This window comes from Panulirus ornatus, chromosome 48 (assembly GCF_036320965.1).
Source record: "Panulirus ornatus isolate Po-2019 chromosome 48, ASM3632096v1, whole genome shotgun sequence".
Classification (NCBI taxonomy): Eukaryota; Metazoa; Arthropoda; class Malacostraca; order Decapoda; family Palinuridae; genus Panulirus; species Panulirus ornatus.
In genome coordinates this window covers 13525519-13543807 of record NC_092271.1, presented here as the reverse complement: position 1 = coordinate 13543807, position 18289 = coordinate 13525519, and the positions used below count along the sequence as shown (strand labels likewise).

General features: G+C 43.5%; 1 protein-coding gene across 2 annotated transcripts in view; it reads right to left on the bottom strand.

Moving 5' to 3' along the window:
- LOC139764008 (corticotropin-releasing factor receptor 1-like) overlaps positions 1-17670 on the bottom strand; it is a 102782-nt gene extending 85112 nt beyond the window's left edge. For both annotated transcript variants that reach the window (XM_071690477.1, XM_071690478.1), the window contains exon 1: positions 17406-17670. The gene's annotated coding sequence lies outside the window, so the exon portion shown is untranslated. The remainder of the gene's footprint in view (positions 1-17405) is intronic.
- Between the last annotated feature and the right edge of the window lie 619 nt (positions 17671-18289).

Sequence of the window (18289 nt, the reverse complement as noted above, 5' to 3'; positions counted from 1 at the left end):
GTGACTCAGGCTACCAGTGTGGGGTAGTGACTCAGGCGACCAGTGTGGGGTAGTGACTCAGGCTACCAGTGTGGGGTAGTGACTCAGGCGACCAGTGTGGGGTAGTGACTCAGGCGACCAGTGGGGTAGTGACTCAGGCTACCAGTGTGGGGTGATGACTCAGGCTACCAGTGTGGGGTAGTGACTCAGGCGACCATGTGGGGTAGTGACTCAGGCGACCAGTGTGGGGTGATGAATCAGGCTACCAGTGTGGGGTAGTGACTCAGGCTACCAGTGTGGGGTGATGACTCAGGCTACCAGTGTGGGGTAGTGACTCAGGCGACCAGTGTCGGGTAGTAACTCAGGCGACCAGTGTCGGGTAGTAACTCAGGCGACCAGTGTGGGGTGATGACTCAGGCTACCAGTGTGGGGTGATGAATCAGGCTACCAGTGTGGGGTGATGAATCAGGCTACCAGTGTGGGGTAGTGACTCAGGCGACCATGTGGGGTAGTGACTCATGTGACCAGTGTGGGGTAGTGACTCAGGCTACCAGTGTGGGGTGATGAATCAGGCTACCAGTGTGGGGTGATGAATCAGGCTACCAGTGTGGGGTAGTGACTCAGGCGACCATGTGGGGTAGTGACTCAGGCTACCAGTGTGGGGTAGTGACTCAGGCTACCAGTGTGGGGTGATGAATCAGGCTACCAGTGTGGGGTAGTGACTCAGGCGACCATGTGGGGTAGTGACTCAGGCGACCAGTGTGGGGTGATGAATCAGGCTACCAGTGTGGGGTGATGACTCAGGCTACCAGTGTGGGGTAGTGACTCAGGCGACCATGTGGGGTAGTGACTCAGGCTACCAGTGTGGGGTGATGAATCAGGCTACCAGTGTGGGGTAGTGACTCAGGCTACCAGTGTGGGGTAATGACTCAGGCTACCAGTGTGGGGTAGTGACTCAGGCTACCAGTGTGGGGTAGTGACTCAGGCGACCAGTGTGGGGTAGTGACTCAGGCTACCAGTGTGGGGTGATGACTCAGGCTACCAGTGTGGGGTAGTGACTCAGGCGACCAGTGTGGGGTAGTGACTCAGGCGACCAGTGTGGGGTAGTGACTCAGGCGACCAGTGTGGGGTAGTGACTCAGGCGACCAGTGTGGGGTAGTGACTCAGGCGACCAGTGTGGGGTAGTGACTCAGGCGACCAGTGTGGGGTAGTGACTCAGGCTACCAGTGTGGGGTAGTGACTCAGGCGACCATTGCGGTGTCTGGGTTTAATTTCTCGAGAGACGAAAGTATGCGAGGTCTTATATTCCCCCTCCGGAATTTATGGAGATTATAGAAGACGGAGAAGGTCAAGGCCTCTGGATATACTGCAGCAGTTAATTAAATGAAAGGCGCAGCAGCAGCAGAGTGTAACGCTGGTTGTTAATTTCCTCGTGATTAACAGAGGCAATTGAACTGTGTGTGAGGGACATGTTGCCCGACCATATGTTACGTAGGATATCATCTTTTCCCCAAGTGTTAGAAAAACAGACGGTAGTAGCGCTCAAGGATCAGAACTTTTTTTTCTTTTTTTATGTTAGCTGAAATGGCTCAGACAACTAGGGCCTTAATTAAAGCCATCCCATGAACGCTAGATGTATATATAATATATATATATAATATATATATATATATATATATATATATATATATATATATATATAAATATAATGGAAAGGATCACAATTTTGCGCGTGAGCAAGATATTCCTATGGTCCACGGGGAAAATGAAACACGATAATTCCAAGTGAACTTTCGAGTATAATCACATCATCAGGGGAGACACAAGAGAGAAAAATAAGTCAGTTTGATATACATCGAAGAGAGAACCCTAGAACGCCATTTGGTAAAACATGGATGTCCAACATTGTCTTGGAACAATTCGATGTTTACCAATTGGTGTCCTTGCTTCGTCTATTCGATGTATATTACATTGACTTATTATTTCTCTCTTGGTCTCCGCCCCCTGATGATGTGATTTATGTACGAAAAGTGTGATCTGGGAACTTATCGTGTTCTCATTTTCCCATGGACTCCATAGGACTATCTATATATATATATATCATTATATATATAATTATATATATTAATATATATCTATATATTAATAGATATATTATATTATAGTTATATATAATATATATAAATATATTTATTATCCTTAGGATATGGGGAAGAAAAGGAAGAAGAAGATACTTCCCACGTGTCATAAGAAGGGCGACTATAAGGGAGGTAGCGGGGGCGGAAAATCCTCCCCTCCAGTTTTACTTTTCGCGGAGGGAACAGAGAAAGGGGCCAAAAAGTTGAGGAATTTTATCTCTAAGTACTCAGTTCCTCTGTTCTTAACGCTATCTCGCTTAACGCAGGAAATGGCGAAATGTGTATTATGAAAAGTAAATATATATAATATAAAATATATATAATATACTCTTTCCCTAGGCGGTACTCTTTTTAAGACAACCAGTAAGGGTGATACAGCGGATTAACTGTGGGCCGACTGCCGCAACTAGGATTCGACCTGCGTTCGACCCTGGGCGGCCCGTAAAATGCATCGTGGTCAGGAACGCTAAGACCGTACAGCCACGGCGGTCCATCCCTCCCATCAATCCTAACTCGACCACACCCATTTAGACGTAACACCTGCCAATGGGCGATACCTTAATACCCTACTTCACACACTGGGCTCGCTCTTAACCACACACACAACTCGTCCCCGTATTAAACAACCGTCACACTTCCTCCCCGCAAACCGCAAACAGGATGTAGAATCCTTGAAATACTCCTGTGATCATCATAACGGTCGGTCTGCACTGAAAATGGGGAGATAAGCTCCGGAAACATCAAAAACAACAGCGCAATACTTGCAGCACTCCATTAGCACGGGTAAACACCTGTTCTCCATGCGAGGATAGAATGCACCTAGAGTGAACACACACCAACGGCTGGTGGCCGCCACGCTCTCCCCTCCCTGATGATTCTGTTTCTGGCGAGGTTCACTTGATAAACATTTTTGATGGAAACCTACAGTGATATAAGTGCTGTCAACTGACGAAGGACAATGTGGGCCAAAGGATGATACTCTCCTTTTCAAAAAAGGTTCAACATAAGATTCTCCATTTCGTAAGAGATAAACACCAGACAACCGTAAGACAAGGAATGGAAGTCACCATGAATCTGCTTTGGCGAAAGCCAATAAGACCAAGAGGATTGTGATATTCAAGTTTGGAGTTGAGGAAAGGGATTCAGAACTTTGAAAACTCTGAAATTCAAATATACGAATCGAAAGTGAAAAGGGAATTTAGAAGTGCCACCTTCCTCTAGTTTTGGCTGCTTCCTATCGGAAGTAAAAAGCTTTAATTTTCAAAAAGCGAGTTGAACAAATGAGGGCGCAAGTCTAACTAGCAGCACACACCTTCAAAGTATAAGGATATGACCTTGAGTTCACACGCCTTGATGTTTCCAGAGAAAGTGTTTTTTTACTGGGCGAAAAGAGATCGAGAGAGAGAGAGAGAGAGAGAGAGAGGAGAGAAGAGAGGAGAGAGAGAGAGAGAGAAGAGAGAGAGAGAGAAGAGAGAGAGAGAGAGAATGAGAGAGAGAGAGAGAGAAGAGAGAGGCAGCCACAGGAGATCAAGAGCAGCATCGGGGATGAAATAGAAAAATAATACAGCGTCCTTCCACTAGGAGTTTAGAGGGATAATAAAAGAGAACCAAAACAAGTATTTGTCAAGGAGGGACAGCTCTTGGGAGGAACATGTCTAGCGCTCCATCTATGACATTCATCATTATATATGATGCAGTGTGTGTCAGCTGATGAAGAACAATATTACAGTGGAAAAAAGTTTCTCAGATTGTTGAGGGATAAATCACAATGAATGAAGTGACTCTCAACAGGTGAAGCAACATACAGACACTGATAAATCGCAGTATGCACACTCCCGTTTGGGAACTTAAACGACCTTTACGATCTTCTCAGTGGATTATACTTCACTAACTCAGTGATCAAACCGTACTTAGATGCCATGAAAGCAAGATGGCAACAGTCAGAAGCCACTTACCTCTGGACGAATTGATATCTATCCTTAGCACATTTATGAAATGTGTTTATGGATCCCCTATTAAAACAAGGTATACAATACAATCGACTGAATTTTTACCATTATACCTGTAATATGGAGTAGTGCACATGTGGATTAAAGCCATTACTGAAAGACGTTCACTAACAGTCTACTACAGAAATGTTGCCAAGGCTCTCCGAGTGTCCTGGTTGAGGTGCACGGAAGGAAGCAGCCAACGACGGGTATTTTGAAGGAAGCCCAGTTCCGAGATGTCGCTTACCTCCAGGTTATGATTCCCCTGTTGATACCATTTTTACTACAGATGGTCATTACTCTCCATTAATTACTTGAATCAACTTACCATATTTGATCATACCACCCTCCAGTATTACGTTTGAATGCATCTTACCAGAGTTGATCATGCCACCCTCCATATTACTTGAATCTCTTACCCAGAGTTGATCATCCACCTCCATAGTACTTGAACCATCTTACCAGGTTGATCCATCCACACCTCCAGTATTAACTTGAAGTCATCTTACCTGAGTTGATCACCACCCTCCATATTACTTGAACCATCTTACCCAGGTTATCATCCACCCTCCATATACTGGACCATCTTACCGGAGTTGATCATCCACCCTCCATTATTACTTGAACCATCTTACCAGATTGATCATCCACCCTCCAGTATTACTGGACCATCTTACCAGGGTTGATCATCCACCCTCCAGTATTACTGGACCATCTTACCAGGGTTGAATCAATCCACCTCCAGTTTTACATGAACCATCTTAACCAGGGTTGATCATCCACCCTCCAGTATTACAGGACCATCTTACCTGAGTTGATCATCCACCCTCCTGTATTACTTGGACCATCTTACCAGAGTTGATCATCCACCCTTCCAGTATTACTGACACTCACCAGAGGTTGATCATTCCACCTCCATATTACTTGAAATCAAGTTACCAGAGTTGATCATTATACCCACCCTCTCATTATTACTTGAACCATCTTCCCAGAGTTGATCATCCAACCCTCCAGTATTACTGAACCACTACCAAGGGTTGATCATACCACCCACCAATATACTGGACCAACTTACCAGAGTGATCATCCACCCTACCAGTATTACGAACCATCTTACCCTAGGTTTGATCAATCCACCCTCCTGGATACTGGAAACCCATCTTACCCAACCAGGGTTGATCGATACCTCCCTCCAGTATTACTTGAACCATCTTACCAAGTTGATCAGCCACCCACCAGTATTACTGGACCCACTTACCAGGGTTGATCATCCACCCTCCAGTATTACTGACCACTTACCAGGTGGATCATCCACCCTCCATATTACTGGACCAATCTTACCAGAGTTGATCATCCACCCTCCAGATTTACTGAACCATCTTACCAGGTTGATCATCCACCCTCCAGTATTACTGGACCATCTTACCAGGTTGATCTTCCACCCTCCAGTATTAACTTGAATCATGTTACCAGAGTTGATCACCACCCTCCCTGTATTTTCTTGAATCATGTTACCAGAGTGATCATCCACCCTCCAGTAGTACTGGACCATCTCACCAGAGTTATCATCCACCCTCCAGTATTACTTGAATCAGGTTACCAGAGTTGACATCCACCCTCCAGTAGTAACTGGACCATCTACCAGGGTTGATCATCCACCCTCCAGTAATTACTGAATCATGTTACCAGAGTTGACATCCACCCCCAGTATGACTGGACCATCTTAACAAGGGTTGATCATCCACCCTCCAGTATTACTTGAATCATGTTACAGAGTTGATCATCCACACCCCATATTACTTGAATCCAGTTACCAAAGGTTGATCATCCACCCTCCAGTAATTATCTTGAATCATGTTACCAAGTTGATCATACACCCGCCAGTATTAACTTGATTCATGTTACCAAGTTGATCATCCAACCACTCCAGTATTACTGAATCATGTTACCCAGAGTTTGATTCATCCACCCTCCATATTACTTGAATCAGTGTTACCAGAGTTGATCATCCACCCTCCAGTATTAACTTGAACCATCTTACCAGAGTTGATCATTGCCACCCTCCAGTATTACTTGAAACATGTTACCAGAGTTGATCATTGCCACACACTCCAGTATTACTGGACCATCTTACCAGGTTGATCATCCACCCTCCAGTCTTACTGACCATCTTACCAGAGTTTGTCTCCACCCTCCAGTTATTACTTGAACCATCTCCAGAGTTGGATCATCCACCCTCCAGTATTACTGAAATGCTTACCAGCGGTTAGCATATCCACCCTCCCGTTTCTACTGGCACATCTTACCTAAGGGCTTTGATCTTATACACCCTCCAGTATTAATTTGAATCATGTTACCAGAGTTGATCATCCAGCTCCTCCAGTTTACTTGAATCTATGTCTTACCAGCGTTGGATCATCCACCAATCCAGTATTACTTGGACCATCTCACAGAGTTGGATCATCCACCCTTCAGTATTACTTGAATCATGTTACAGAGTTGATCATTCACCCTCCAGCTATTACTGGACAACTTCTTACCAGGGTTGATCATCCACCTCCAGTATTACTTGATTCATAGTACCAGAGTTGATCATCCTCCCTCCAGTATTACTGCGACCATCTTACCAGTGGTTGAATCATCACCTCCATTATTACTTGAATCATGTTACCAGAGTTGATCATCACCCTCACATGTATTACTTGAATCAGTGTTAACCAGAGTTGATGATCCAAACCCTCCAGTATTACTTGAATCATGCTTAACCAGAGTTGAATCATCACCCTTCCAGTATTACTTGAATCATGTTACACAGAGTGATATACATCCCTCTCCTAGTATTACCAATTGAAAATCTATCGTATAACCAGGTAAGATTCGATCTTCCACACCTCCAGTAATATTACTTAGAATCATGTTACTTAAGACGTTGATCATCCACCATCAGTATTACTATGACACATCTTATCCAGAGTTGATCATCCCACCTTTCCAGTTATTACTTGAATCATGTTACCAGAAGTTTATTGATCATCACCTCCAGCTATTACTTGGAATTCTACAGGAGTTGATCATCACCCTCCAGTATTAACTGGACATCATACAGAGTTGATTCATCCACCCTCCAGATTATACTTGAACCAATAATACCAGAGTTGATCATATCACCATCCAGTACCAATTACCTGCGAACCATCTTTCCAGAGGTCGAATCATCCACCCTTCAAGTATTACTGAACCATTTCTTCTCATGTAGTTGAACATCCTATCCCTCTCAGTATTACTTTCAACCCACTTCTTACCAGAGATTGATCATCCACCTCAGTATTACTGGAACATCTATACACCTGAGTTGATCAATCGGCCCTCCATTATTATTGATATTGTTACCCAGAGTTCATGCATACCCTTCCAGTAATTACTTGAACATCTTACCTAGAGTTAGATCATCCACGCTTCAGTATTATCTGCGAGACTCATCTTAACACAGAGTTGCATCATCCACCGCTCCATAGTATTACTGACGACCATCTTACCAGGGATGATACTCCACCCTTCCAGTATTACTGCGACCATCTCTTACCAGGGTTGCATCAATCCACTCTCCTGTATTCTGCAACCCATCTCTACCAGGGCTTGATCATCCTCCCTCCAGATATTAATGAACGCATCTTACCAGAGTGGTATCATTTCACCCTCCTAGTATTCTGCGACCATTCTTCCAGAGTGATATCACCTCTGTATTATGGACCATATCTTACCAGGTTGAATCTATCACCTCCAGTTATTACTGGACCTATATTACCAGTAGAACAACTTGATCATCCACTCTTCACAGATCATCACACAATCCATACTACCACGGTATATCGATCATCAGTTCTAATCAGCGTATGCGGACCAATCGCTCCACAAATTCGCTTACGGAATTCAAACCCAAGAATAAGTGAAATCAAATTCTAGTTCAGATGACCACTACAATGAATCTTACATGGCATCAATCAATCATCGAAATTAGGTGATCATGGCATATATTGTTTTAGCATTTCAGGCATACATTCATGATAATTGATATAAAATATGAATAAGTTGAAATTCCTTCCAATTTTGACAAAGAAACGTAAAAACTAGCATGCTATTGAAATGTAAATGAACGTTACTGAGGTCCAGCCACTTCCATATCCTAGGTGGTTTCACGTGCCACACTATAGCAGTGGCCAGAAACGAATCAAAACTTCGTTATTTTTCTCAAGTTTTTTTTCTCTCGTTTGTCCTTTCATAAAAACCAACATTTTTTCCGGGCGCCATCATGTGATTAAGTCGGTCGTGTTCACATTCCCAGCGAATGTCGTACGTGAGCAGTACCAAGGCAATACCAGATGAACTGAGATAGAGAGAGAGAGAGAGAGAGGGAAGAGAGCAGAGATGAGTAGAGAGAGAGAGAGAGAGAGAGAGAGAGAGAGGAGAGGAGAGAGAGAGAGAGATTCTATGCCGTATTGAAGACGGAACAAGTTTCCGGCAACAGATGGATCAAGGACTTCACATCCAGAGAACAGAATCCTTCCTGGCTCAAGTCGCTCGGCCAATATAGCCAGTCTCCAAAACTTGGTGTTGCGTCGAAAATTACAATTGATGTTTTACGAGACGTCCACCACCATCACTTGCCAAACAAATAGAACGGACATTTTAGGAAATACACTGACCTCCACGACACACACACACACATAAATATTTAATACTATATATATATATATTATATATATATATATATATATATATATATATATATATATATACTCTTTCCTAAGGCGGGTACTCATTTTATAGACCAACCATTAAGGGTGGATGAACAGCTGAGTTAACTGTGGGCCGACTGCCGCAACTAGGATTCGAACCTATGCGTTTCGACCCTGGGCGGCCCGTAAATGCATCGTGGTCAGGAACGCTAACCGGTACACCACGGCGGTCCACTCCTCCCATCAATCTAACTCGACCACACACAAGTTAGACTAACACCTGCCAATGGGCGATACCTTATACCCTACTTCACACACTGCTCGGTCTTACCACACACACAACTCGTCCCCCTATGAAACACCGTCACACTTCCCTCCCGCACCTCCAAACAGGATGTAGGAATCCTTGAAATACTCCTGTGATCATCATAACGGTCGGTCTGCACTGAAAGTGCGGGAGATAAGCTCGGAACATCAAAAACAATCAGGCTGGCAATACTTGCAGCACTCCATTAGCTACGGTGTAAACACCTGTTGCTCCAGGCGTGATAGAATGGCACCAGGAGTGAACACACACCACGGGCTGGTGGCCGCCACGCTCTCCCCCTCCCTGATGATCCTGTTTCTGGCGAGGTTCACTTGATAACAGTTTGATGGAAACGCTACAGTGATATAAGTGCTTCAACTGACGAAGGACAATGTGGCAAAGGAATGATACTCTTTTCAAAAAGGTTTCAAACATAGGATTCTCCAATTGTCTTAAGAGATAAACACCAGACAAACGTAAGACAGGAATGGATGTCACCAGTGGAATCTGCTTTGCGAAAGCCAATAAGACCAGAGAGGATTGTGATATTCAAGTTGGGAGTTGAGGAGGGATTCAGAGACTTTGAAAACAGCTGAAATCAAATATACGAATCGAAAGTTAAAAGGGGATTAGAAGTGCCACCTTCCTCTAGTTTTGGCTGCTCCTATCGGAAGTAAAAACTTTAATTTTCAAAAAGAAGTTGAACAAATGAGGGCGCAAGTCTACTAGCAGCACACACCTTCAAAGTATGAGGATGGATGACCTTGAGTTCACACGCCTTGAATGTATCCAGAGAAAGTGTTTTTTTTTACTGTGCGAAAAGAGATCGAGAGAGAGAGAGAGAGAGAGAGAGAGAGAGAGAGAGAGAGAGAGAGAGAGAGAGAGAGAGAGAGAGAGAGAGAGAGAGAGAGAGAGAAGAGAGAGAGAGAGAGAGAGAGAGAGAGGCACACAGGAGTAGCAAGAGCAGCATCGGGGATGAAAAGAAAAATAATACAGTCTTCCACTATGGAGTTAGAGGATAAAAAAAAGAGAACCAAAACAAGTTAATTTGTCAAAGGGAGGGACAGCTCTTGGGAGGAACATGTCTAGCGCACCATCTAATGACATACATCATTATAATGATCAAGTGTGTGTCAGCTGATGAAGAACAATATTACAGTGGAATAAATGTTTCTCAGTTGTTGAGGGATAATATCACATTGGAATGAAGTGACTCTCAACAGGTGAAGCACATACAGACACTGGATAAATCATCAGTATGCACACTCCCTTTGGGAACTTTAAACGACCTTACGATCTTTCTCAGTGATTATACTTCACTAACTCAGTGATCAAACCGTACCTTAGATGCCATGAAAGCAGATGGCAACAGTCAGAAGCCACTACCTCTGACGGAATTGATATTCTATCCTTGTGCACATTTGAATGAAATGTGTTATGGATGCCCCTATAAAACAAGGTATACAATACATCGACTGAATTGTTTACATAACTGTATATGGAGTAGTGCACATGTGATTAAAGCCATTAATGAGAAGACGTTCACACCAGTCGACTACAGGAAATGTTGCCAAGGCTCTCCGTGTGTCTGGTGAGGTGCACGGAAGGAAGCCAGCCAACGACGGTGTATTTTGAAGAAGCCCAGTTCCGAGATGGTCATTACCTCCAGGTTATGATTCCCCGTTGAACCATTTTACTACAGATGGTCATTTACTCTCCAGTATTACTTGAATCATCTTACCAGAGTTGATCATCCACCCTCCAGTATTACTTGAATCATCTTACCAGAGTTGATCATCCACCCTCCAGTATTACTTGAATCATCTTACCAGAGTTGATCATCCACCCTCCAGTATTACTTGAACCATCTTACCAGGGTTGATCATCCACCCTCCAGTATTACTTGAATCATCTTACCAGAGTTGATCATCCACCCTCCAGTATTACTTGAACCATCTTACCAGGGTTGATCATCCACCCTCCAGTATTACTTGGACCATCTTACCGGAGTTGATCATCCACCCTCCAGTATTACTTGAACCATCTTACCAGAGTTGATCATCCACCCTCCAGTATTACTGGACCATCTTACCAGGGTTGATCATCCACCCTCCAGTATTACTGGACCATCTTACCAGGGTTGATCATCCACCCTCCAGTATTACTTGAACCATCTTACCAGGGTTGATCATCCACCCTCCAGTATTACTGGACCATCTTACCAGAGTTGATCATCCACCCTCCAGTATTACTTGGACCATCTTACCAGAGTTGATCATCCACCCTCCAGTATTACTGGACCATCTCACCAGAGTTGATCATCCACCCTCCAGTATTACTTGAATCATGTTACCAGAGTTGATCATCCACCCTCCAGTATTACTTGAACCATCTTACCAGAGTTGATCATCCACCCTCCAGTATTACTGAACCATCTTACCAGGGTTGATCATCCACCCTCCAATATTACTGGACCATCTTACCAGAGTTGATCATCCACCCTCCAGTATTACTGAACCATCTTACCAGGGTTGATCATCCACCCTCCAGTATTACTGAACCATCTTACCAGGGTTGATCATCCACCCTCCAGTATTACTTGAACCATCTTACCAGAGTTGATCATCCACCCTCCAGTATTACTGGACCATCTTACCAGGGTTGATCATCCACCCTCCAGTATTACTGGACCATCTTACCAGGGTTGATCATCCACCCTCCAGTATTACTGGACCATCTTACCAGAGTTGATCATCCACCCTCCAGTATTACTGAACCATCTTACCAGGGTTGATCATCCACCCTCCAGTATTACTGGACCATCTTACCAGGGTTGATCATCCACCCTCCAGTATTACTTGAATCATGTTACCAGAGTTGATCATCCACCCTCCAGTATTACTTGAATCATGTTACCAGAGTTGATCATCCACCCTCCAGTATTACTGGACCATCTCACCAGAGTTGATCATCCACCCTCCAGTATTACTTGAATCATGTTACCAGAGTTGATCATCCACCCTCCAGTATTACTGGACCATCTTACCAGGGTTGATCATCCACCCTCCAGTATTACTTGAATCATGTTACCAGAGTTGATCATCCACCCTCCAGTATTACTGGACCATCTTACCAGGGTTGATCATCCACCCTCCAGTATTACTTGAATCATGTTACCAGAGTTGATCATCCACCCTCCAGTATTACTTGAATCATGTTACCAGAGTTGATCATCCACCCTCCAGTATTACTTGAATCATGTTACCAGAGTTGATCATCCACCCTCCAGTATTACTTGAATCATGTTACCAGAGTTGATCATCCACCCTCCAGTATTACTTGAATCATGTTACCAGAGTTGATCATCCACCCTCCAGTATTACTTGAATCATGTTACCAGAGTTGATCATCCACCCTCCAGTATTACTTGAACCATCTTACCAGAGTTGATCATCCACCCTCCAGTATTACTTGAATCATGTTACCAGAGTTGATCATCCACCCTCCAGTATTACTGGACCATCTTACCAGGGTTGATCATCCACCCTCCAGTATTACTGGACCATCTTACCAGAGTTGATCATCCACCCTCCAGTATTACTTGAACCATCTTACCAGAGTTGATCATCCACCCTCCAGTATTACTGGACCATCTTACCAGGGTTGATCATCCACCCTCCAGTATTACTGGACCATCTTACCAGAGTTGATCATCCACCCTCCAGTATTACTTGAACCATCTTACCAGAGTTGATCATCCACCCTCCAGTATTACTGGACCATCTTACCAGAGTTGATCATCCACCCTCCAGTATTACTTGAATCATGTTACCAGAGTTCATCATCCACCCTCCAGTATTACTTGAACCATCTTACCAGAGTTGATCATCCACCTTCCAGTATTACTGGACCATCTTACCAGAGTTGATCATCCACCCTCCAGTATTACTGGACCATCTTACCAGGGTTGATCATCCACCCTCCAGTATTACTGGACCATCTTACCAGGGTTGATCATCCACCCTCCAGTATTACTGAACCATCTTACCAGGGTTGATCATCCACCCTCCAGTATTACTGAACCATCTTACCAGAGTTGATCATCCACCCTCCAGTATTACTGGACCATCTTACCAGAGTTGATCATCCACCCTCCAGTATTACTGGACCATCTTACCAGGGTTGATCATCCACCCTCCAGTATTACTGGACCATCTTACCAGAGTTGATCATCCACCTTCCAGTATCACACAACCATCTACCACGGCTGATCGATCATCCAGTACTACTCAGCCGTAGGGACCAACGCCTCCACAAATTCGTTACGGAATTCAAACCCAAGAATAAGTGAAATCAAATTCTATTCAGATGACCACACAATGAATCTTACATGGCATCAATCATCATCAAATTATGTGATCATGGTCATGATATTTTTTAGCATTTCAGGCATACAGTTCATGATAATTGATATGAAAATATGAATAAGTTTGAAATTCTCCAATTTTGACAAAGAAACGTAAAAACTAGCATGCTATTGACAATGTAAATGAACGTTACTGAGGTCAGCCACTTCCATATCCTGAGGTGGGGTTCACGTGCCACACTATACAGTGGCTCAGAACGAATCAAAACTTCGTTATTTCTCAAGTTTTTTTTCTCTCGTTTGTCTTTCATAAAACCAAACATTTCCGGGCGCGCATCATTGTGAGTTAAGTCGGTCGTGTTCACATTCCCAGCGAATGTGACGTACGTGAGCAGTACCAAGCAATACTCAGATGAACTGAGAGAGAGAGAGAGAGAGAGAGAGAGAGAGAGAGAGAGAGAGAGAGAGAGAGAGAGAGAGAGAGAGAGAGAGAGAGAGAGAGAGAGAGAGATTCTATGCCGTGATTGAAGACGGAACAAGTTTCCGGCAACAGATGGACAAGGACTTCACATCCAGAGAACAGATCACATTCCTGGCTCAAGTCGCTCGGCCAATATAGCCTCTCCAAAACTTGGTTGTCTCGTCGAAAATTCAATTGATGTTTACGTCCAGCCACCATCACTTGCCAAACAAATAGAACGGACATTTTAGGGAAATACAATGACACACACACACACACACACACATATATATTTATATATATATATATATATATATATATATATATATATATATATATATATATATATATATATATATATATTTCTTTCACACTATTCGCCATTTCCCGCATTAGCGAGGTAGCGTTAAGAACAGAGGACGCTGGGCCTTAGAGGGAATATCCTCACCTGGCACCCTTCTCTGTTCCTTCTTTTGGAAAATTAAAACAAAGAAAAGAGGGAGAGGATTTCCAGCCCCCCGCTCCCTTCCCTTTTAGTCGCCTTCTACGACACGCAGGGAATAAGTGAGAAGTATTCTCTCTCCCCTATCCCCAGGGATAATATATATATATATATATATATATATATATATATATATATATATATATATATATATATATATATATATATATATATATACTAACTAGGCGGTAAAGCCCAAAACCAGACATAGACAAGAGAACAGGGAAAAGTAAGGCTGATGATAGAGAGTGAATTTTAGCTCTCAGAAATTCTCGCTCGGAGCTCAAACTCAGAAAAAAGAATTTGCACAACGTTCTCCACAAGGAGAGATCCACAGCTGGGCATGAAATTTATATAAGACCTTGAAAAAAAGAATGTGTCGGAGCTTTTATAGTGTTAGAAGAAGCGCCAGTACACGGGAGGGAGGGCTCGCCAAACACCTCGATACGTGCTACACGCTGAATGAGAACATAGACGTTCACAATAGTCGACTACACGAAAACTAGTGAAGGCTCTCCGTGCGTCTGGTGAGGTGCACGGAAGGAAGCCAGCCAGCGACGGTACGTTTCAAACAAGCCAAAGTCCGAGATGGTCATTACATCCAGGTTATGATTCCCCGCTGAACCATCTTACCAGCAGATGATCAATTCATTGCTTAAAGTTATGGTAAACAAATACTCGGATCTCTTAGATAAATACTGGATCTCCTTGTCTCTCAATAGCAGTTGTAACAACAATGATAGAAAGACGGGTCACTGCATAAGGCCTACATATATAGGTCCATACAAGGCGAGCCCTTCATCCTACTCAGTCAGTGTTCTCTACAGTACTAGTTTCATTTATATGCTCTCTCTCTCTCTCTCTCTCTCTCTCTCTCTCTCTCTCTCTCTCTCTCTCTCTCTCTCTCTCTCTCTCTCACACACGTCGAAAGATTGAACTCCAGCATAAACCTGTAATGCACTCTGAAGATGACAAAAAAAAAAAAACCACTTTGTAAATTAAAGTCTGTTACACAACTATTGCCAGTGAAATTACCAGTTCCTGTCTGCTAACCATACGAGGATATAAACATTTTCAGTTTGCCACATCACATCGATCTGTGTATGTTTACGTGGCGAGAAAACCCGACCCTTCCTCGAGGTAACTGTACTCCATCAGATCAAACAGACACGGAATTTCGACCCTCGACAATGACCGCGAAAATCACCTGTATAGAAGCCGCTGGAGTGCTCAAAGATGCGCTGTTCCATTTGAAAGAAATGCTTCATATGTGATCAGTGATACCGGAATTTACGTCAGTGTAGAAGCTTAATGAATCTCTTCAGTTAGATAAAAGTAAGCGATGGCATGCACAACCAGGGCTGGAGCTACCTGCCTGAGGGTGTTGTCAAACAGTTTAAAGAGAAACATTAAATCCTACTTCAACATTTGAGACTGCAATATTCATATTTTAGGAGAAGGATATAGAATAATATCATGAACTACTTATATGAAGGATGGAAACTTTTTCATGAATTCTTTATATATATATATATATATATATATATATATATATATATATATATATATATATATATATATATATATATATATATATATATTGGAAAGGATCACAATTTTGCGCGTGATCAAGATATGAGCCCACGGGGAAAATGAAACACGATAAGTTCCCAAGTGCCCTTTCGTGTAATAATCACATCATGAACGCTCGTTGTATGTTTTGGACAATCACATGTTTACCAAATGGCGTCCTAGCTTCGTCTCTTCGATGTATATCAACTGACTTATATTTCTCTCTTGTATCTCCCCTGATAATGTGATTATTATACGAAAGTGCACTTGGGAAATTATCGTGTTTCATTTTCCCCGTGGACTCATAAGAAGCTGGTGACTGAGTTTGGTAAAGTGTGTGGAAGAAGAAAGTTAAGAGTAAATGTGAATAAGAGCAAGGTTATTAGGTACAGTAGGGTTGAGGGTCAAGTCAATTGGGAGGTGAGTTTGAATGGAGAAAAACTGGAGGAAGTGAAGTGTTTTAGATATCTGGGAGTGGATCTGGCAGCGGATGGAACCATGGAAGCGGAAGTGGATCATAGGGTGGGGGAGGGGGCGAAAATTTTGGGAGCCTTGAAAAATGTGTGGAAGTCGAGAACATTATCTCGGAAAGCAAAAATGGGTATGTTTGAAGGAATAGTGGTTCCAACAATGTTGTATGGTTGCGAGGCGTGGGCTATGGATAGAGTTGTGCGCAGGAGGATGGATGTGCTGGAAATGAGATGTTTGAGGACAATGTGTGGTGTGAGGTGGTTTGATCGAGTAAGTAACGTAAGGGTAAGAGAGATGTGTGGAAATAAAAAGAGCGTGGTTGAGAGAGCAGAAGAGGGTGTTTTGAAATGGTTTGGGCACATGGAGAGAATGAGTGAGGAAAGATTGACCAAGAGGATATATGTGTCGGAGGTGGAGGGAACGAGGAGAAGAGGGAGACCAAATTGGAGGTGGAAAGATGGAGTGAAAAAGATTTTGTGTGATCGGGGCCTGAACATGCAGGAGGGTGAAAGGAGGGCAAGGAATAGAGTGAATTGGAGCGATGTGGTATACAGGGGTTGACGTGCTGTCAGTGGATTGAATCAAGGCATGTGAAGCGTCTGGGGTAAACCATGGAAAGCTGTGTAGGTATGTATATTTGCGTGTGTGGACGTGTGTATGTACATGTGTATGGGGGGGGGGGGGGGTTGGGCCATTTCTTTCGTCTGTTTCCTTGCGCTACCTCGCAAACGCGGGAGACAGCGACAAAGTATAAAAAAAAAAAAAAATATATATATATATATATATATATATATATATATATGTATGTGTGTGTGTGTGTGTGTGTGTGTGTGTGTGTCATTAAGAAACTCCTTGTTTACTGGTGAGAACATGACAAAATTCTTACCCGTTAAAGTCTTATTCCAAGTTTGTCCCGCCGCTCAAACGTTATGAAGTAGGTTGGCCCCACAATCAACACAGTCCTGTGCATGCCATACATATCTGATGTTGACTATTTTCCCTGGGAAAATTCATCGCGAGCAGCACTAACTACGGTAACTGTGATACGATACTATGCCTTGTGTGGAAAGAGCGAGAGAGGGAGTTGGAGTTCGCGGTGTTAACCAGCGAGTGAAGGCGTGCACGTAGCAGCCCACACCTCACCCCTCGCTCCCAACGGCTCTCCAAGACCCACTGAAAACCGCTTCACACTACCGACCTCTTTACGCAACTTTACGCATGCGCAGAAGCCTTATTTTCATGGATTTTTATGTGGATAATTTCCTCTGTGGATCAGCAGGTCTATAACGATGCCTAAGTCTTATCATTAACTATAATGAGCCAGGCAATTTTCTTGTATAAAACATTTAGGGAAGAATTTAGCCAAGGGCTAGAGCGTCTTCATACCCTGAGATGTGATTACCTGGGTCGACTTTTCCCTAAACATTGCAATGTTCTTTATACCTGTTAGGCTTTCCTATTGACTCTGCCATGGGTAGGACTCTCCTGCCATGGGTGGGACTCTCCTGCCATGATAAGAACTCTGCTACCATGGGTGGGGACTTCACCTGCCATGGGCAGAGACTTGCCTGCCGTGGGTGAGGACTCGTCATGAGGAGGACTCTCCTGCCACAGTAAACACTCTCCTGTCACCGATAGGACTTTTCTACCATGGGTGGAACTCCTACCATGGGAGGGGGGTTCACATGTCCTCAGCCAACATGGGAGGGGGGTTCACATGTCCTCAGCCAACATGGGAGGGGGGTTCACATGTCCTCAGCCAACATGGGA